Genomic DNA, 23,303 nt, shown 5'->3' on the forward strand with positions numbered 1-23,303 from the left:
ACACCCTCTACGCAAGGGGGTTATAAACTCATGGAAGGAACTGTGTGACTCGGTATAACTGCAAAGAAAATCATTTATTAATTCATATAACATTTGGTGAGCACTTTCCACAGATGGGACATGTCCGGGAATGCCAAGACAGGTGAGACCCTCAAGGAGGTCAAAGTCTAGTGTAAGGACCACAGTCAATGAAAGTATAGGGGATAAATCCACACTTAACATAGGCATAGGCACAAAGTGCTACGGCACCCTCAGGAGGAGCAGCCAACCAGGATGGAGGGTGGATGGGGGTAGGAGAGGATGAGGGAAGGCTTCCTGGAGGAGGTAGTACTTTAGGTAAGAATTACTAACATTTTTAACAAAGGCAAAGGGAGGGGTAGACCTCTGACAAAGGCTGCAGGGTACAAAGGCTCGAGATGAGAGATAAGAGAGTAAATTATGAAGGAGCCTGGGATGGCTTTTCAGCAGAGATGGGCCTTGCAGTGGGCCTTGAAAGAGGGGTGGGATTTCTTTCAGAGCGGAGAGCATGTCTTCCTGACTTGAAGCTCAGCATGTGCCAAGCCGTGGTGGAAGGAAAGCGAAGCAGCATCCGCAGTCACACCCAGTAGAGCAGCTCTTTTGACTCTTGTACCAAAGGACATGGAGGAGTGTCATCCCCTCCCTTCTAGAGGGAGGCAGCAGGCCCATAGTTGTGCCTTCATAAGAGGCAGAGTGGCTACCAGAAGCCAGTTGTCTGGGTGCCAGGCCCAGTCCCCCCGGGCAAAGGAACGTGTTTAAGCACACCTGACTCTTCCTACTGGTTTGTCCCTCTTAGCATTTATGCCTCACTGGCTCAGCAGTTATTTTTGCGCTTTAACATCTGGATGATTTCCTGGATTTACGAAATATGGACTAATAGTCCCGGAGTCTATCCACTCAGCAAATTCCCATTTACCTACCTTTTGTTGTCAATGCTGTTTTGCACATTGTGTGATATGCACACTACCTGCAAAGGAACAAGAATGGAATTGTCTGGGTCTTGGTTTTGGCTTTGCTTTAAATCACACCCCCAGAGGCGAGAACAGGATACAGCCCCAGAGGTAAGAACAGGATCCAGCCTGATAGGCTGAGCAACCTGCAGAGTGCAAAACATCCGTGGAGAGTACATGCCTCTGTTTGGGGGCTGTGCCTGCAGTGACACGGCCAGTGGTGACAGCACAAACTCAAGAGTCAGCCTGAACCCTCAGCTTGAATCCCAGGCGTGACACTTCCTGGATCTGCGACCTTGGGCTGTTTACTTAACCTCCAAATGAGTGACTTGGGCAGCTTATTCAACAACCTTTCTTGGCCTTGTGAGAACTAACGGTGAAAATGCATTTAAACTGGCTCCGCGTCACACAGCAACTCTTGGTGATGGTCATTCCTTTCCCTGTCCCAGGGTCTTTCTGGGCCAGGAGAGTGATCCCTGAATTTTTTTTTTCTGCAGGTAGGCCAGCAGAGCTGGTGCTGCAGGGAGGATTCCTGCGGGTGACTCATCTTCATGTGTGAGGTAGGTTAGGGTTGTCTTCAAGGAACCTTCACCCGATTTTAGTCCTCACCGCCCGCGGGCTCAGCGCTCCTAACCCTCCCCAGCTGACAAGTGGTTACGCTCTCCCCCTCCCCAGCCTGCTGCCCCAGGACCCCCTTGTGTGTGCACCCAAAGCCCCTTCTCTGGACAGTGTCCCGAGGCTCCCGCATTCCTTCTTCCCACCTAGCAACACTTACCTCCTGCTTTCCACATCCCAGAGCCTGGCTCTCTGCTTTACCTTCAGCCTAATCCACCTTCATCAATGGATGATAAGATAATCTTTTCATTCTCTCCTCCAACTATGACATGTTTGTCCTCTTATCTAGAGCTTTCTGAAACGGCCTTTGCTGATGGGGATTTCAGGCTGGAATGGGGATCTTTGAGAGGAAGACTCTGTGGGTCACTCAGACTGGAAACTGTGGCTTTCCCAGTGTGGGAGGCCTGGGGCTTCATTGGTCCCTCATGTGGTGGCCTTCCTTCCCTGCAGTTGATCTTATGCCCCACTTGCAAGCTTGGGTCAGAGGAGCCGCTGGATGCAGAGTCAATAAACTGGCACTGGAATTGGTTAATTAGGCAGATTTGAGTTGTTAAAAGTTGCCTTTACCTGACTTGTTACAACATAGCCTAGAAATGAAAAGCCAGACTGTTTCTCTCTGTCTTCAGCAGTTGCTTTTCCTAATCAATAATTTCCTAAGATACTAGCAAAAGGAGGGAATTCCCTGGCGGTCCAGTGGTTAGGGCTTGGTACTTTCACTGCCATGGCCCGGGTTCGATCCCTGGTCAGGGAACTAAGATCCTGCAAGCTGCACAGTACAGCCAAAAAAAAAGAAAAAAAAAGGACACTAGCAAAAGGAAATATTTCTCTTTTCTTCCCATATCCTCTTCTGACTCCTGACAGTCTTTCCTCCATCAGTCAGTGCATTTATTGAAGGCCTGGTGGGAGCCCACCAGAGTGCAGGGGCAGAGAAATGGCCTGCTTCAGGAGCTGGCACCCATGAGATAACAGAAGAACTGATGGGGTGCTATTCTGCGTGAGGGTGATGTTAAATGAACAAAGCGTTCCTAGCAGGCTGGGATGGTCAGAGAAGACTTCTGGGAGGAAAGTGAGACTAGATCCACTTATAACTTCCCATCGGGAGGAGGTCAACAGTGACCTAAATCCCAGGTTTGTAGCATTGGCCTGGGAGGCATTGCGGAAGTCTTTACATGGAAGCTAGAGAGTGGGTTCATCATGCATCAGTTTGGTGGCCAGTGACCCCACAGAGAGAAGGAAGTTATCAGTCTAGTGTTTTCACTCTGCTGCTGTGGTGTTGGCCTGGAGAGATAACGGCTTGATAGAATCAGGTTAAATTTCACCCCTGTCTCATCTCAGCTTCCACTACACAACCCCAAAGACCAACACCTGAAAGGCAGATGGAAAGTGATCTTCTAGGGTTGAAGTTGGTGGTGGAAGAAGGGACACCAATAGAGAATGATGAACTTGAGAAAAGCAAAAGCTAAATAAGAAATAAACCAACAAATGTTTATTGGGTGCAGGCTACGCCTAAGGCGTTGCATGGCACCTTGGGGAACTCAGTGTGTGAAACTAGGTTCCAGGCCCCACCTGCCCCTATCCTGCTGTGTGACATCTCCTCTCTCTGGGCCTCAGTTTCCACACCTGTAAAATCGGAGGGTCTATGATCTCTAAGATTATTTCCAAACCTGAAGTTCTCCCTTTGAGAAGTTTATAGTCCAGCTGGCAAAAGAAACTGAAAGTTAAGTAGCCAAAAGCATGAATCTTAAGCTGTTTAATTCCAGCAGATCAGGAAGGGTTTGCAATATTCATTTAACAAAGCCCTGAAATCCATGAGGGAACAGAACACAAGCAGATCTTGTCTCACAAGATTCAAGGACAGTAAGTGAAGCCCATGAATAGTCAAGCATTCCTCAATTTCTTTAGAGTTCAAGGTCAGACCTCACAGGTCAGTGGCATGAGCACCATATCCATGGATGGCCTTGTCCATGATGAGGACTTGGGCAAAGATACACCTCCACATATCTGCAAGAGACAGGTTTCATTATTTCTCAGGCTACACTCTGGAAAAACTGTGCCACCCTCATCCTGGGAGGGGTGGCCCGACTTACTGGACCAGGGGTATACACTTGATCCAAGGGACTCCAGACTATTGGCTATGCCTGGACTTAAGTGGCCCTGGCTCCAGCAGATGAACTGAGCCAATCAGATTCCCTTTTGCAAGAATCTTCAGGAAGAGGCTGAGAGACCTGTGCTCACTGGTGACTCTGCTCAGTCAGGTGGGGGAGGAGGGGCTTGTGGCCTTAGTGGGCCAGGCGCAAGAAGAGTAGGCAGAGGAGGGGGGTGAAGGGGGAAAAGGGAGGGAGAGAGATGTGTGGAGTAGCCTCAGTTCCAAACTTTCTGATTCTCAGTCACAGGGTGCTCTACTATACCTCTCTTTGATTCCTGATACTTCTGTATCCTTATAGTAATTCCCTTTACTTTGTGCAGGGCTGAGTGGGTTTCTGATTTTTGTAATCCAAAGACCCATATCTCAAACAGCCTGAAAGAGAAGAAGTGCAGAGAAAGTTACAACCATTATGATCCCTGTAGCTGGGAATTTCCCCTCCTGAAGATGCTCTTCCCTTTTCTATCCTAGATGTCTCCCTCTTCAACTAGTTGATAATCCTTGTCTCCTAAATCTTATTCTGAAATGTCTGCAAAATAACTTGACCTTGAACCTTCCACAGCTAATAAATCCTCTATCCAAGAAAAATAGGTAATAGATTAATCAAACGATTACTATTTGCCAGGCAACAAGCGAAACACTTTCTGTGCTTTGTTTCATATAGTCGACATTGCAACTTCCTTTTGGAAGGAACTGAGGCTAGGAGGGGTGACAGAACTTGCCCAGGGGCGCACAGCCAGCAAGCAGGTGGTAGTCCTGTGGACCTCAGAACCAGCAAGGCTTTTTTTTTGGTTTTTTTGGGTTTTTAAATTAATTAATTAATTAATTTTTATTTTTGCCTGTGTTGGGTCTTCGTTTCTGTGCGAGGGCTTTCTCTAGTTGCGGCAAGCGGGGCCCCTCTTCATCGCGGTGCGCGGGCCTCTCACTATCGCGGCCTCTCCTGCTGCGGAGCACAGGCTCCAGACGCGCAGGCTCAGTAGTTGTGGCGCACGAGCCTAGTTGCTCTGCGGCATGTGGGATCTTCCCAGACCAGGGCTCGAACCCGTGACCCCTGCATTGGCAGGCAGATTCTCAACCACTGCGCCACCAGGGAAGCCCAGAACCAGCAAGTTTTAACCACGCCCCCTCATCTCCAAACATCAGCATCCACCTTCTCAAGTCCCCAGCGAGCACCTTTCCTCTAGCTGCAGGAAACATCCTTCTTCCTCACTGGTGCATTTACAATGAGGTGCTTTTTTCTTTTAAACTGAGACTTCCGAGATGTGTGTGCATTTGTTTGTATATAACTGATGCCCCAAATGATTCTATGCTGTAGAAGAAGGATCATTGTTCATATGCCTCATCAGTCAAAAAAATTGTTTTGATCTACCTCTATATTTCTCATTTATTTGTTATTTATTTTTTATCTATTATATTTTCCCAAATAGATATTTTATTTTTTCTTTCAGTTTGATTGAGATATAATTGACATAAAATAGGCATTTTAAATGAGGGTCTAAAGATGAAACAAACATTTTAAAATAATTTTAAAATTTTTACGAATTTATGATTCAAAAGTCCTTTTGCTCTTAGGGAAGCTTATTTTTTGCATAAATTTAACATGAAGGTGACCATCAGTAAATGTCATAATATTTTCTTCTGGCACCCCAGTGGCTTGTTTTGGGATACACATACCTGGGGCCCACATACCATACCCTGGATGTGGAATGTTTGTCATGTTCCCCAATTTGTTAATAATACAGTGATTTCAGGAAATAATGAAGAGGCAGTCAGCTAAAACTTAGTGAGTTTTCATTGCTTTCCTGACTTATTTATTACCCTAGTAGTTTTTATTTTCTGTGTTTTAAACCAGTGATTCATTACACATAATAGTTGGGATAGCATTACTTATGCATTATTCATCCAGCTAAGTCACTTAATAAAATTAAAAACACACATTTCTATGTCGTTGAAAAGTCTTTAGAGACACCATTTGAAAAATCACTTAAATGACCTCTTTTTTTACCCTAGTGTTTACTGAGTACGTACAATGCGTTTGCTCTAAGTAAGATATCGTGAGTGATAAGTACACACAAAAATGGGCATTCATCTATGCTTATAGGACCTCACAGTTTAGGTCAGAAGAAAAGACAGACACATTTTAAGCAGACATGGCAGTATAAGACTAAAATCCAAAACATGCCCGATGTACAACACAGAGGGAGTGATTGTTCAGAGGAAGGGGAGTCTTGAGACCTGAGTGGCAGGGAAAGTTTTACAGGAAAAGTGGGGCCGGAGCCAGTCTTTGAGGGCTGAATGTGATTTGCATGGAAAGGGGATAGGAAGGTGGCTGTCCCGTGGGTGGACAGCAGGAGCTTATAAGTGGGAATTAGCAAGTGGAAGGGTGAGGGTGAGCAAAGGGTAGAAGAAGGCAGTAAGTCCAGAAAGGCAGTACTGTGGAGCTGGTTTGAGCCTGGACTCAGGATGCACACAGACCAGAATATGAATCTTGCCATCACCTTTTATAACCAGGTGTCAGCCTTGGGCAACTTAAGCACTCTGAGCTCCTGTGTCCTCTATAAATCGGAAAAATAATAGAGCTTTCCTTGGTAAGTTATCACGAGGATTAAAGGAGCTCACGTCTATGAAGCACTGAGCACATTGTAAGGGCTCAATGAAGGCTAGGTTTTTTTGGGGGGTGTTATTCTTGGTTTTTTTTGTTGTTGTTTTACTGGGGATAGGCTGCGTGGGACCTTGAGCGAAAATCTGAGCAATCTGGACTTTTTTCTATGGCCCAGGAGAGTGAGGTTAGATTTTGTTTCTGAGTGGTAATTCAGACACAGTGGAACATGCCGTAGTCCCAGGCCCAGTGAGTCCAGTCCGACCTGAGCCGAGGTCCCAGTAACCTTCACTGGCACCTTCAGCACGACCTCTGCTGGTTCAACAGAACCTGGGGGATAAGGAACAGACCTTCAGGTGCTCTAGGGGCTGACATCCTGTCCCTCCCTCACCCACATGCAGACACAAATATGCACACTCCACCTCTTTTTCCATTTTGACAATATTGATGATCAAATTTGTTTATACTCCACTCTTTCCAAAAAGGACTTGAGACAGCTTTTTAAATTCTAAAAGCACCTTGTATATGAAGGTAGGGGTTTACACAAAAGATACTTTATGAGATGATTATCCTTTTTACAAAAGGAGTAACCATAATTTCTTTAAATAGCAGCTCATATTGTACATACAACATCAGATCTGATTGACAAAATTTTGCTTTGCCAGCAACTTTTCTGGAATGCGTCAATGGTATTAGTGTGATTCACCGCATTGACTGGTTTTGATCAGGTTTGGTACTTGAATAAAGGGTGTAAGAAGCCCTTAAATTTATTTTGTGCCATCTTAAACCAAAAGGGCTCTGCTGTATTTTTTGATGAATTTCTTTACAAACCGAGATGTACAGAGCTAAGCAATTGAATTGAATCTAGTCTAGAGACCACTGAGCTGCCAGTTGGTCATGGAAGCCTGACTGGAGGAGGCGGCAGGGGAGATTTTTCAGGTAAACAAGGAAAGACGCCGGTTGGTTGATGTTGAATGGGAGACCATCCCAGGAGAAGGGAGAAGTGTGGAGAGATGCTGGGGCTACGCTTCTCCCTAAAGGGCAGCAGCAGGGGTGGCCCACCAGCCTGGAACCTCGGATAAGCTGCAGAAGAGACAGGAACAGCCTAGTGACAGTGTTCCTGGACCCCATCCCAGAAAACAGTTTTGGTCTGATGCAGAGATAAGATGCGCAACACTCCCTTCCTGCTATACCTGATTTCAGGCCTTATCAGACATACCCTTTCGGTGGGCATGTTGCCATAACAATCTTATAGTCACTGGAGGGCATCTATAATTGGGATGAAATGGCATTAATTTAGTTACAGTTTTTTTTTTTTTTCCCTGGGAGGAGTTTTAGTCTGCAGCTACTTTAAGTACTCGGATTCAGATGTAATCTTTTTGCCTGAGCAGACTAATAATCACCTTGTAATTTAATTACTAAGCCAGCACCAGTGAACTCTTCTGCTATCGACTGAGTTATAATTTTTGAATACCAGCTTCATGGGCAGGGCCTGGCTCTGAAAGCTGTAGTTATCCAGATGCAGGTTTTAACCTATGCTGTGCTTCATGAAGCTACTCGGCCGTAGAATTAGCTCCAGGGATGCTTGTGAAACTTGAGCACGTCCTGAGTGGTCCACCTGTCAGTTATGGCAGGCGTTCATTTCCACTAGAGAACAGCTTGTCCCCACTGTCACTTCTCCTTTCCCTACAGTCTCCTGCCACCTGGTATGATCCCATTTCCTAGGCCTAGAAAGCCTCCAATCTTGGAATGATAGGGGTTTTTTCTCAAATTTTCAAATCTTAAAAAATCGTGGTGAAATACGTATAATATAAATTTACTGTCTTAACTATGTTTATGTGTACAATTCAGTGGCACTAAATACATTCACATTGTTGTGCTACCATCAGCACCATTCATCCACAGAACTCTTCCTTTTGCAAAACCGAAATTCTGTACCCCTTAAACAAGAACTCTCCATTCTCTCCTCCTCCTAGCCCCTGGCAACCACCATTCTCCTTTTTGTCTCCATGAGTTTAACTTCTCTAGGGGCCTCATATAAGTGAAATGATACTGCATTTGTTCTTCTGTGGCCAGCTTTTTTCACTTGGCATGATGTCCTCAAGGTTCATGTATGTTATAGCATGTGTCAGAATTTCCTTGTTTTTTAAGGCTGAATGATATTCCCTTCTACGTGTATACCACATTTTCTTTATTCATTCATCTGTCGATGGACATTTGGGCTGCTTCCACCTCTTGGCTGTTGTGAGTAATGCTTCAATGAACCTGTGTGTGCAAATATCTCAAGACCTTGCTTTCAGTTCTTTAGGGCATATACCCAGGAGTGAAATTGCTGGATCAAATGGTAGTTCTTTTTTTAGTTTCTTGAGAAACCACCATACTGTTTTCCATAGTAGCTGTACCATTTTACTTTTCCACCAACAATGCACGGGGGTTCCAATTTCTCCACATCCTTGCCGACCTTTATTTGTTTTATTTTTCTATAGTGACCATTGTAATGGGTGGAGGTGGTAATAATAATTTTTTATTAAAGAGAGGACCTGTCTAACCTCACTATTTAACAACACTTATACTAATAGCAGTTATAATAGCTGACACTGAGTACATAGCACATGGTAGCCACTTGTATTAGGGTTCTCCAGAGAAACAGAACCAATATCCCTCAACACAGAACAAGGGCTGCTTAGGGATTAACAGGACAACCTCTAGTAATGCAGTTCTTTTATTTTGTTTCTAAAATGTAATGCCTTTCCTGATGATGATGACAAAAAATAATGAAGGCAATAATGATATTAAAGAAGTAAAGAGACATTGAATATAACCAACTGTTCAGTTATAATCTCCATATGTGAAAAAAAACTCAATATTTGAGCATTTCATATTCATAGAGAACTAAATGAGAGGGCGATTATTCATATAATGGAATTATTTGCTTTATAGAAGGATTCACTGAGTTATCCTCTTCTGTGATGAGCTTTCCCCATTCACTTAAAACAGGAATTAATTTATAACAATGTGACGTATATATAGCTCCCCCAGAACCCATCTATTGCACAGCATGAAGCCAAATCAAGTTACTAAAATGATTTTGACTACTGGATAATGATAGCGGGGAATATTTGTTCACTTCACCACTTGAGGATTCCAACTACAAAAGGATTCGCAGATATCAAACCACTATCCTTGGTCTTGGTGAAATTATGAAGGACCAGAGAAATGCCAAAAGATGGGTGGAACAGATTATTAAACAAGTGATTTGCGAGCACCCACCAGAAGAAGGAATCACTTGAAGACTCCTTAACAAGACAGAAATAACAAGCTGAGCCAAACTGAGATCTTTTCTTGTATGGCTGATGCTAATAGAGAACTAGAAGGCGAGAGAGCCGTGGCTTTGCTATGCACCTGGCAGTCTCTCCTGACCTCCTGAAAAAGAAGAAACGTCGATGGAAGAGAACGCATGACTAGGTGAGCAGTTACTTCTGGCTTTTTGGTTAAGATGACCTGTGTGTGTTGATAGATTTCTGTCCAGGTAATGAGCACTCAGCAGGCACAATCTCACCATATCAATTAGGAATTGCATTCAGCTGCAGAGATCCACGTTATAGTGGCTTAAATAACAATAGGGATTTTTCTCTCACATTAAAAAAAGTTGGTACAGTCACTTTGGAAGACAGTGTGGCAGTTTCTCACAGAACTAAACGTACTCTTACCATGTGATCCAGCAATCACATTCTTTGGTTACTTGCCCAAAAGAATCAGAAACTTATGTCCACACAAAAACCTGCACGTGGATATTTATGGCAGCTTTATTCATAATTTCCAAAACTTGGAAGCCACCAAAATGCCCTTCAGTAGGTGAATGGGTAAACAAACTGGTACATCCAGGCAATGGATTATTGTTCAGTGCTAAAAAGAAATGAGCTGTCAAGTCATGAAGATTCATGGAGGAACCTTAAATGTGTATTGCTAAGTGAAAGAAACCAATCTGAAAAGGCTGTATGGTTTCAACTATGGGACATTCTGGAAAACACAAAACTGTGGCAAGACATTCAAAAGATTAGTGGTTGCTAAGAGTTCCAGGGAAGGAGGGATGAGCAGGTCTAGCACAGGGGATTTTTAAGGCAGTGAAACTTCTCTGTATGATACTGTAATGGTGGGTACACGTTGTTATACGTTTGTTAAAACCCATAGAATGTACAACACCAAGAGTGGACCTTAATGTAAAGTGTGGACTTTAGTTAATAATAATGAATCAATATTGGCTCATCAATTGTAACAAATATACCACACTAATGCAAGATGTTAATAATAAAGGAAACAGCGGGGGTGGGGAAGGGGGATCTGGGAACCCTCTGTACTTTCTGCACAATTTTTCTGTAAACCCAAAAGTGCTCGAAAAGCAAAATCTATTAATTTTTAAAGAGGAAGAAAGCAAGACTGAGAAACAGAAAGAGTCCAGAGTTAGACACCTCACGCTGGAGTGATGGCTCTGTGCTCATCAGAGCCCCATCTTCTTCCGTCTTCCCAGTCTATCTTCCCCAGTGCATGGCTTCCATCCTCAAAGTTGGCTCATGGTCACAGATGGTGACTTGAACTCCGGTCACCTGAATGCCACATAACAGTAGAGGGATGGGAGGAGAGACAAAGGTACACTTGGGTCCCTATCAAATCAGACCCCTTAAAAAGAGTTCCCAATGAAGAACAGACTGCATGTTAGATGATATTGCTATTAAGGAAGCGTTATTAGTTTTGTCAGGTATGATACTGGTATCATGGTTATGTTAAAAAAGAAAGTATTAAATCTCTTAGAGAGACACACTGAAGTATTCATGGGTAGAAATAATATAACATCTGGCCTTTGCTTTTAAATATTCTAGAAAATAAAAGACAAGTGGAAGGGTAGATGAAACAAGAATGGCAAAAGGTTGACAACTATGCAACTATAAGAAGGGTACATGGCAGTTCTTATACTATTTTCTCTACTTTTGTATATGTCTGGATTTTTTGTTATAAGAAGTAAAAAAAAAAAAAATTATGCAAACATTGCATTGGAACCCCTGTTGGCAGGAGAGGTGGGAAATGGATTTTTTTTTTATTAGCACAAGAACCTTTTTTTTTAATTGACATATAGTTGATTTACAATGTTGTGTTACTTTCTGCTGTACAGCAAAGTGATTCAGTTATATATATGTGTACATTCTTTTTTATATTCTTTTCCATTATGGTTTAATCACAGGATATTGAATATAGTTCCCCATGTTGTACAGTAGAACTTTGTTTTTTCTGGGAAATGGATTTTTACCTGGGCTTTGTCACAATCAACAATGCGGAATTTGTTGGTGCAAAAGAGGGGAAGATGGATATTTGACAGACAACCAGCATGCTCTGTTACATCCACTAATAATAATCCATCTCAAACTGCTCTTCTGGTGAAACCTTCAAATCAGATGGCACCCTGCTCACCAAACCACATTTTCCTCCTATTATTGTCAGGATAGCCTGCGGGTTAGACTCACCAGTAGGGGTAATCGTGCCTCATCCTTACTGCCTGGAATGTTCTACCCTGAGCCATTGTTCATTTTTTCCCTCTCCTCCACCCCTTCACGGGATTTATACTCCCCACCCTTTAGACTCAACTCACAAGCTACATCCTCCAAGAAGCCCTTAGCAGCCTGCCTCCTCGCCACCCCACAGTGGGTTAAATGCCCTTCTGGGTTCTCACCTCTCCTCTGCTTACCTCTGCCATAGTACCTATACTCTGAATGTGTGACAGAAATTTTTCTTTATCTCCTTCTACCACTAAACTGTAAACTAAACATAGGACACATGCTATGTGTTATTTGTCTTAGGATATCCAACATCTACCAAAATACCTGGTACATTGTGCAGAATGAAACTCATAAACTAGATTACACACTTACCCTTGTAATGGCAATAATATTGACAATAATAGCAACCAACCTTCCTTGAATACTTAATATGCACCAAACTTGTTTCATGCCTGACTTCATTTCATCTTCACAAGACCCCTATGAGGTGGGTGTACTTATTCCCATTTTATAACAGAGAAAACCAAGGCTTAGAGAGTCTTATATTGTGAGGTTTCTAAGAGTTGGAGCCTGGGTTCAAGCTCTGGACCGTTTGATGCCAGATGTGAGTCCATAACCTCCTCCCTGTCCCATCTCTGTGTATCCTCACTCCTGCCAGCAGTGGCAGGTCCCATGATGCAATGCGTTAACAGAACCAGGAAGTATGTGATCCTGGTGCTGGAGTATTTCCTTATATGGCAATGGGGGCGGATCCTGGCAGGCGGATGTGTTCGCACCACCTGCCTGAGGGTATAAAAAGGCAATCCTGCACCAGCTGATCTTCCTACTTGGTGAATTCCTCACTCAGCATTGTTTGTGCAGAGGTCTGCCTTGTCCAGGACTGGTGAGCACTGAACTCCAGGAGCAGACCTGTGAGGAGGTAGGAGGCACCCCTGAGGCTTGATCCTCTGTCAGTCCACCTTACTCCTGGCTGGAAGTGATGATCCCAGGCAACTGGCTCTGTGAGCCAAGGGACGTGCAGTTCACTCCTCTACGTTGGTGCAAGGTGTCAGGTGGGGAAATTTCCCCCTCTACCTCTCTTGAGTTCTTGTGGCTGGACTAATAATAAAATTGACCCAAGACAGATTAACAGGAGAAAAAGTAACAAATTTTAATATGTGCACACTGAGGTCTCATAAATGGGACCTAAGAGGTGGCCAAAGCAGGCAGCTTTTCTACTTTTCAGACAAAGAAATGGTAAATTTGTGAGGAATTGACAGGACAAAGAAACTTGGGTTTTGGGTGCTCAGTTAATGAAGAATCTAAACAGAGTTTGGGTTTGGGGTAGGAAATTAAAGGAGTAACAAGTTTTATTTATATAAGCTTCTCAGCCTGAATTCCCTATTGTACCTTTCACAAGAGAGATTTATTTCCTGCTTTCAGGGAGACAGAGAGGAGGGTCAGAGTATCCCTCTTGTGTTTCTTAAGTTACTTTTTTTTTTTTTTTTAACATCTTTATTGGAGTATAATTGCTTTACAATGGTGTGTTAGTTTCTGCTTTATAACAAAGTGAATCAGTTATACATATACATATGTTCCCATATCTCTTCCCTCTTGCATCTCCCTCCCTCCCGCCCTCCCTATCCCACCCCTCTAGGTGGTCACAAAGCACAGAGCTGATCTCCCTGTGCTATGCGGTTGCTTCCCACTAGCTATCTATTTTACGTTTGGTAGTGTATATATGTCCATGCCACTCTCTCTCTTTGTCACATCTTACCCTTCCCCCTCCCCATATCCTCAAGTCCATTCTCTAGTAGGTCTGTGTCTTTATTCCTATCTTGCCACTAGGTTCTTCATGACCTTTTTTTTTTTTTTCCTTAGATTCCATATATATGTGTTAGCATACTGTATTTGTTTTTCTCTTTCTGACTTACTTCACTCTGTATGACAGACTCTAACTCCATCCACCTCACTACAAATAACTCCACTTCGTTTCTTTTTATGGCTGAGTAGTATTCCATTGTATATATGTGCCACATCTTCTTTATCCATTCATCTGTTGATGGACACTTAGGTTGCTTCCATGTCCTGGCTATTGTAAATAGAGCTGCAATGAACATTTTGGTACATGACTCTTTTTGAATTATGGTTTTCTCAGGGTATATGCCCAGTAGTGGGATTGCTGGGTCGTATGGTAGTTCTATTTGTAGTTTTTTAAGGAACCTCCATACTGTTCTCCATAGTGGTTGTATCAATTTACATTCCCACCAACAGTGCAAGAGGGTTCCCTTTTCTCCACACCCTCTCCAGCATTTATTGTTTGTAGATTTTTTGATGATGGCCATTCTGACTGGTGTGAGATGATATCTCATTGTAGTTTTGATTTGCATTTCTCTAAGGATTAATGATGTTGAGCATTCTTTCATGTGTTTGTTGGCAATCTGTATATCTTCTTTGGAGAAATGTCTATTTAGGTCTTCTGCCCATTTTTGGATTGGGTGGTTTGTTTTTTTGTTATTGAGCTGCATGAGCTGCTTGTAAATCTTGGAGATTAATCCTTTGTCAGTTGCTTCATTTGCAAATATTTTCTCCCATTCTGAGTCTTAAGTAACTTAATTCAAAATAATCAAGATGCCATTGTGACGTATTTGGGGGCAGACCACCCTGAGGTCCAACAAGGGCCTTCCGGGAAACAACGCTGCTAAGGACCGATCTCAGGTCTGAGGTAGATTAAATCTGATAGTTCCTCCTCATCTGTCAGGCACATGCTTCCTAAAAAAAGTGGATGACACCATACAATAGTCCTTGCCTCAAGGAACCTGGTCAGTCACTTTGATGGGAACTTTGCACACCTGTTCTGGATGGGCAGGTTCAGTTGTGCTTTATCTCTTACAACTTGTCCCGAGGTCATTCCCACAAATCAAGGATCTGGAAGTCCAGAAAGTTAGGACATCAGGCCTATCCTGTGCCTCTGACTTCCCTGGCATCTGAGGCATCAAACTGTGTATATTGGTACTTGCTTATCCCCTCCTGTGCTTAAGTAAAACATATTAGTTCGTGGCAAGTTATTTCGTAATTCTAAACATTCATATTATGAGACAAAAAATCAATAGTGACAATTTGATAATTTTTGTCATGCAATGTAATAATGTGTATCCATTTAAGATTGATAATGTTTAATGATGTCTTATTATACTTGATAGAACAATAAATAGGAAAAAACAAGAAAAAAGTTTCTCAAGCAAAAAAAAAAAAAAAAAAAAGTGGGTGACAGAAACTAAGGAGGTGTCCATCCCATGCATCTTTCAATCTGAGGCACCTCTGTTGAAGCACAACAGCGATGGGAAAAAAGGCACAAGTAGCCAGCCAAACTCACTTTGTCTTGCTCTTTCCTGTCTTCTGTTTAATTATCCAACAATATCAGTCAATTCCTTCCTCTTCGCCCACCCCTCTGCCCATTTAATAGACTGTCTCTTGCCCCTGGTTCTTGTACCCTGGCGCACGTAGTTTCTTTTGCCTGGAAGGCCACCCCACCCACTTCCAGCCCTTCTGTTCATCTTTCCCACAGCTGTCACCCTCCAGGAAATCTGGTTGGGTTCCTTGCTCTGGGCTTCCTAAAATACCCTGTCCATATCTCTGTGCTGCAGTTACAACACCGCTTTATAATGATCCTCTATGTGTCTGCCTCCCCCACTAGATTACAAGTCTTGGGACCATATATTTGCTTTATTTTCCTTCGTATGCCCAGCACCTTACACCACATTGGCCAAAATATATGTAGGTGCTCAATAAATAATGATATTTCACTTTGATCCAGCACTTGCCATGTGCTGGGCAGCATGCAAAGAGCATCATTTGCATTGTGTCATTTAATCTTCACAACAACTTAGGGACCTAGGCCCTAATATTAATTCCATTTTATAGATGAGGAACCTGAGGCTTGGAAAGGTTACATTATTTGCCCAAAGTAACCCAGGTCGTAAGTGCTGGAACTCAGACTCAAAATCGAAACATTGAGACTGAGTACTCTTAAACACTACAGAATACTCCCTCCTTCAAATACGTGTGGAATTTAAGAACACATGCTTTTCATGAGCTATGTGTGCATTGTCAAAACTTAAATGTTTCTGGTGGTGAAAAGGAAAGGAGGTGAAATCAAGCCCAGAGATTCAAATTTGTAGACAAGGAAATGTCTTCTCTCTCAATCTCTGTTAACCAATTTTACAAATATTTATTGCATTGGATTTATGTGAGCTCAGCGCTGCATTAACAGCTATGGGGAAGAAAAGCTAGAAGAGTAGATGGTGTGTTTCTGGCCCTTGTGGACTTGCTAATGTGGCTGGAGAGACAATGACACCACAGAGAGAAGAGCCTGAAGCAGAGTCTGACGGGCGGGGCTGGCAGTCAAGGATGGCGAGACCAGAGTGGGACTAGGGCAGGGAGGTGGTTAGAATGAGCGTCACAGAGCAGACTTGGATGAGAGGAGGACCTTCCTGCTTGGACTTTTCTGTGACTTTTCTGTGGGTCCTGTCCACAGCCACCACAGGGTTGGCCTGGAAGAGGCCTCCTATGTGATGCTGAATTTCTGCATCAAGGCCCTTTATCTTCATTTCTATAGCTAAGAGTAGAAGTTGGGGTTCTCTGGTTGGGCCAGGACAGGGAGAGAGGCTGTTCTCCAATGCCCAAAGAGCTGCTTCTCTTGCCCCGTGTCCCCGTGACCTTCTGTGGTGGTTGCAGAAAGGCAGCTATGTGAGTGTCCCCGTAATAGAGCCTTGAGGGCTGCCGGCTTTTGAAAACCCTCACCTCTCCATTCTCTCCCTGGGGAAGCCAGGGGATAATTGGGTATTATGTGCAGCTTCTAAGACACAGAGCCCTTTCAGCATGACTGTCCCCTGGGAGTGGCTGCATTTGTGTCGACTGCAATTTTCCCTGGGCAGGTGAAAGGAGCAGGTGAGCCCTGGGGCTGCCTTTTCAGAGCTGGGAATTGTACCTGGGTTTGGGGACTGTGGTAACATTCACAGTGATACAAAGCTGCTAACAGTGGAGGCTGTGACTCTGACCACAGACTGTAATCTTAGGACTGAGCTACTTTCTTCTTCCTCTGGAGGAGGCTGTGCAAACAGCTAACCTGGTTGCCCATCAGCACGGCCTTCTCCTCGTGTGAAGCGGGGTGAATTTTACCGTGGCTTCTGCCCCACCTCTTTCTGGCCACTTCATTCCTCCGCTCCCTCCTCCAGGCATCTGGTACCCTTAGTCTTTCTCCCATCCCTCCTCTCTCAGAAGCCGCACTCAGGAAGAGCAGCATTTATAGCTGTGCACAGAAGAAAGAGTTCTGGACGAGGATCTAGGGGCTGAGGTTTTGGTGCTGACTTGACTGCTTGACTGCTTCCTGGCTTTGTGACTTGGGGCAAATCATGTCCCCCTTCTCTGGTTCTGTCTCCTCGTGAATAAGATTATGGGGCCAGGGCAGGGAGGGAGAAGAGCAGAGGGTCTCAACCCTAGTTATACACTGGAACCGTCTGGGGTTGCTTTTTAAAAATATCAGTGTCCGGGATCCAACGCAGACCATGTAAATCAGAATATTTGGAGGCAGACCCGAGGCATCAGTGTGTTTTAAAAATTCTGTCAACTAAAAATAACGCACAACCTAAAAATTGAGAATTATGTTTTATTTGGTGGACTTTCTGAGGACTTAAGCCCAGCAGACAGCCTCTCAGCTCGGAGGGACTGCTCCAAAGAGGTAAGGGGGGAGCCAGGATATATATAGGAGTTATGCAACAAAACCCAGGCAGTCAGACATCAAAAGATTACTGTTAATTAAAGAAAACCAGACATTGTAAGTTAATGAATTTAGCGCTTTACTATGTATGGGAAGATGCCGGAGTCTGGGCTCATTGAAATTATTCCTTTGATAGGCACCTTAACTATCTAGGGCCAGTATCGTGCTTTTCTCCATCCTGAATCCCCTCAGAGTGCAGGGTTGCGGGTGGCTTCAGTGGCTGCTGTCTTGATGGCTGCAACATCCTTTCTTTACTGATACAGCGGGCAATATTTTTCATCCACATTCCCCAAGGGGTTCTAATATAAGGCCAGGCTGGAGAACCTCAGATCTGATAACTTCTAAGATCATGATTTTAGATAATTCTTAAAGATCCCTGGGTTAGCCTAATCAGTCATATTGGCATTTTATATCTTAATAGTGGAGTTAAAAGAAATGGTGATTTCTTTTGAAAGCATGGAGAAAGGTAGTAACCTTTTAGTGGTGGCACTTTCCAGACATCCAAGAAGTATGACGTTCAGAGTAGCCCTTTCAGAGCGGCTCTGACTACCATCAGCCTCACCCAGTCTCAAAGTTCCCAGCTGGCATTAGGGGAGAGAAGAAAGGCATTCAGCTTGTTCCCCAGGAGCCAGGGTTCTCCAGGCATAGAAAGATGAAGCCTCACCCAGGTGTCCTCAGTCATCTGGTGTTGATTAGCAGGTGATTCTGGCACTATTCAACAAGAGAGGGTTAGAAGCAGGGAGGTTTTGATGGTGAGTATGGGGTGGTGGGAAATAGGTTCAGGGTGTGACTCTTTGCCCAAGGTGAGCTGGCCACAGGGTGCACTGGTGTAGCAGTTCTGAGAAGCTGGAAGAAGGCTCCTAGGACCTTGGAACAGTAGAATACAGAAGGTTCTGGAAGGGTTATTAGGCTGGCACCAAAGAGAAAGAGACATTCTATTTATTTGTTTCTCTAAGGTTTGGCTCTGACCGTAAGCTCCCATAGGTAACTTCTGATTTTTTTTCTTCTTTTTGATTTCTCATTGAATAAACACTTAGGCAACTGGTAGAGCAGCCTGTGTGATGAGCTATGTGGACATAGATGGTACCCGGGGGCCTAAACAACCATAATACCATATCTGGCTCTTTGATTGTTTTCTGTGGATTCCTCTTTTTCCCCAATGAGATTATCAGCCCTGGGAGGGCATGAATCGTACCTGTTGCTTTGCAGGTACTAATCTGTGTCTATCCCAGAACTGGGCACACAGTGATATTTGATACATGCTTATTTATTTAACTTCATTGTGGCCCTCAATGGGAGTCCGTATTCTGGGCAGGATCGTCTGAAGCTCCTAATGTGAACATTCACTCATTCAGCAAATATTTATTGAGTCCCTAATATGTATTGGGCCCTTGTTATGGACTGAATGTTTGTGTCTCCCCACCACATTCATATGTTGAAGCCCTAACCTCCAGTGGAATGGTATTTGGAGATGGTCCTTTGGGAGGTAATTAGGGTTAGATGAGGTCATGAGGGTGGGACCCTCAAGATGGGATTAGTGACTTTTTAGAAAAGACACCAGAGAGCTTGCTCTCTTTCCCCTCTCTCTGTAAAATCACAGAGAAGCACACCCACAAGCACACAGTGAGATGGCAGCCTCCTGCAAGCCAAGAGAAGAGGCCTCAGAGTGAAATCTACCTTGCTGGCACCTTCACCATGGATTTTCCAGCCTCCAGAAGAGAGACAAAATAAATTTCTGTGGTTTAAGCCATTCAGCCTATGATATTTTGCTTTGATGACCTGAGCAGACTAAGAGAGCACTATCCAACCCTTAGGGAAGAGGATGGACCCTTCTGCTAATTTCAGGTTTGTCACCCCGTTCCTTCAACTGAGCGATCAAATTACCCCCATTGCTTCATAGGCAGGGATTATACTGCATATTTCCTTTCATTCTTCATGAAGCCTAGTGTTTCTCAGCACATATGAGGCAGGCCCTCAATAAAAATTTTTGAATAACTGGTGGAATAAATTTAAGTGTTTATTGAGCATTTATTATTAAATCCTCACAGGCTTATGTTGTATGCTGTGAGGCATTTAAGGACAAGAATAGACATAGTCCTTATCCTTAGGGAGTTTAAAGTCTCATGAGAGAGGATGTCAGACCTTCTTATGTACCAGGACAAATCAGGTAAGCCTTTTGCCTTGTATTCTAGCCGTTACTGTAGTGACCAGTTCTAAGGGGCTCTGACTAGCTTCCTATGGGACCAGCCTAGCAGTGTGTCACCTCAGACCAAATCCATCACTCAGTACCACCCTTAGATCCAGGCAAGCAGGACTCATGCCTCTGATGGGAGCCTCAGGCTTGCTGATCCTTTCCCACTCTTTCCATGAAATTTTCTAAGCTCTCATAAACCTGCATTGCAACCTGCATGGGCCTGGGGCCTGATTTCTCCCATGGTACACACACACACACACACACACACACACACACACACACCATGCAAGGGGTCACCTAAATATCCCAACCACCTCCAGGACTCAAGCCTGTGGGGCTACCTCAGGGCCCGTTTCTGGTTGGTTCCAACGGGCAGTCCTCTGGGGATGGCCCTTCCTTCTCTACCATAGATTTTCCAGACCCTTGCTCTCAATGCCAACGGGCCCTTCTGATTGAGGTCGTGATGTCATGCTCTCCCCAGCCAGTCTGAAGGCTCGCTGAATGAGGGATGGACGTTACTTGTGGAAATTGTCCCACTCTTCTTACTCTCCCCCACAGGCCTCTCACCGGTCCTCCCTTTGATGGCCGTGTATGGAAGGCAAGGGTGAAATCAACATTGAGAGAGATTGCATTCAGGATGCAGAGACTAGGGCCAAAGAGTTCAAGGGAAGACGTGGTTGGAAGATGTGCTGTTCTATTTACATTATAAAACTTAGAAGAGCAACTTTAACATGCATGTCCAGAAAACGAATTATCGCTCATCTTTTCCTGCATACTCTGAGTGAGACTTGAATCTGTGGTCATCTCCATGAAGCACTTCAACTTTTAAGAGAGTCATTGGAAGCTGGTATTCACAGGTGGCTCCACAGATGGGGCAGCCTTATGAGTAATGATGTAGCCAGCATTAAATACATTGTAAAAGGGAACTGCAGAGGCAATAAGATCTGTATCGTTTCAGTACAAATAGGTTCCAAAGAGTCATGACATTGTAATAACAACATTGCTACTTTTTTCTCAGGATTAGGATTAGTCAGGCCCCCTGACAGTAATGAACAGGAAGAGATACTTCCTGCCCTGAACAGGAAAAGGTGGTGCCTGGACACTCCAAAAGAGTCTTCACATGTATTGATAGGACAATAAACAAACATGTAAATACCTATTCTTGGCCCACTATCTAAATTTTCATTGACAAATCACTATATCTCATGTAGGCCTGTGAAACTTGTAATAGATTTTTAAATCAAATTGTTTATATACAGGGAGCCTTACAAAAAATATCTGCCAAGGCCATGTATACCCTAAGGACAGCCCTGCTTATTCGACTCATGTCCTGTTCTAAGGTGGCTCTGACACTGCCACATGGGACTCATGGGAACCCACCTGGTTTCCTGCATACACAGCTGGGAAGTGCAGGAGAGGTAGCACCCACTGCATGGAACAAAAATGACCAGTGGTGGCTGGGAGTCAGTGAATAAATGCTTTTCTGTTCTCTTTCTTTACCCATGTTTCCTGTGGCTGTCCAAATGGACTCATGCAGCCAGGCAACCATCACCCATAAAAAGTGAGCAAATCCAGAATGAAGCCTTATGTTGGCTCTCCCTCTTGCTCTGTTTTTCTTTCTGTCCCTCACATTTACTCCCTGGGTTCACATTCTCCATAAGACACCTGAACATAAGCCTTTCAGGTTCTGCTTTCTGGGAACCCAGGCTAAAACAGGGAGACAAGATTTATACAACTTAGGGACTTCCTTCTGGTTCAGTGGTAAAGAATCTGCCTTCCAATGCAGGGGACGCAGTTTCGATCCCTGGTTGGGGAACTAAGATCCCACATGCTGCAGGGCAACTAAGCCCGCGCACCACAACTAGAGAGGAGAAAAACCCACAGGCCGCAATGAAAGATCCCGCCCACCTCAACAAAGATCCCCTGTGCCGCAACTAAGACCGGACGCAGCCAAAAAAAAAAAAAGATTTATACAACTTAACAAATAGAATGGAAGATAATGAAGTATTAAACTGTACAGCAATGATTTCCAACTTGGAGGTAGTGCATCAGACTCATTTAGGAAGCTTTGTCAAAACACACTTGCCCTCCCCCCTATACCTGATACCTGCCTTGTAGTTGGAATCACGGCGACAGGGAGCTGCTTTTTGTGGGGGAGTGTGTGGGACACAGCTTTCTGGGGTGGGTTTCCAGTAAGATAGGGTCATTTTCCAATGTGAGGAAGATGTTTGTGTGGGAGTGTGCTAGGAAGAAGTTTAGGGACCACTCTATGTTATACAAGCTTTTAGAAAACATAGAGATCTGTCATAATAACAACCAAATTCATTGGGATGTAAAAAAAAGTTTTCATAGAAGAGACAGGGTTTGTATTAGTTTGCTAGGGCTGCCACAGCAAAGCACCACAGACTAAATGGCTTAAACAATGGAAATCCATTTCCTCACAGTTCTGGAGTTTGGAAGTCCAAGATCAAGGTGCCAGCAGGGTTAGTTTGTTCAGAGGCTTCCGTCCTTTGCTTGTAGACAGTCATCTTCTTTCTATGTCTTCTCTCTATGGGTGTCTGTGTCCTAATCTTCTCTTCTTATAAGGACACAAGTCAGATTGGATGAGGGCCCACCCTAATGGCCTCATTTTACCTTAATTACCTCTGTAAAGGCCCTTTCTCCAAATACAGGCACATTCGGAGGTACTGGGGGTTAGGACTTCAGCATGTGAATTTGGGGGAGGGACACGATTCAGCCCACAACAGAGTTTGAGGGGACCTGGAAAGGTGAGCTACATTTGAGTAGGGCAAAGGACAGAGCCCTGTCCAGTATCCTCACTGTGGTGAATTCAAAAGCCCTCATGGAGACTAAACTTCATTTTCTCTCTTCCTTGGTAAGAAAAGTGCAGAGAATCACCTTGGTTGACATTAGGAGGGTGAATCACCTCTGAGGCAGGAAGTGGCCCTGCTTCCCCAGTTAGATCTCTGTGTTGTGCTGGTCTGGATCCCCTTTGAGGCATTCACCTGCTACTCCTCAAGGCGGGATAAGCCATACGTTTATGCATTAGAATCCAAAGGAGAAACTTCCAGTTGAATATCGCGGCCCCCTGAAGACAATCCAGCTAGTGCGTTTTGGGAGATGCCTCCAGGGGAAGTCATCCCAGACTGACTTCACGAAGCTGAATTGAGTTGTGGTCCTAGAGTGTGTAAAAGGAGGAAGGAATGATGGGGGGCGGGGGGCAGTGTTGTTAGGACCAGGCCAGGAGACGTACCTGGAATAGAAGATTTAATCCTCCACCCTGGGTCATAGGTTGAGCTGCCTCTCACCATCATGAGGCACCTCCGGAGTTGGAGGCTAGGGCTTGAAGTCTGCGCTCTGAGGATCTGCTGAGGTGTGCTGACATACCGAGAGCTGAAGCGGAGGCATCACACTGGTTACCGTGCCATCGTTCTCACGTGTCCCCACTCCCCCAACTTCATGTGAATGATGCCATCC

Source organism: Eubalaena glacialis, chromosome 15, assembly GCF_028564815.1.
Source record: "Eubalaena glacialis isolate mEubGla1 chromosome 15, mEubGla1.1.hap2.+ XY, whole genome shotgun sequence".
NCBI lineage: Eukaryota > Metazoa > Chordata > Mammalia > Artiodactyla > Balaenidae > Eubalaena > Eubalaena glacialis.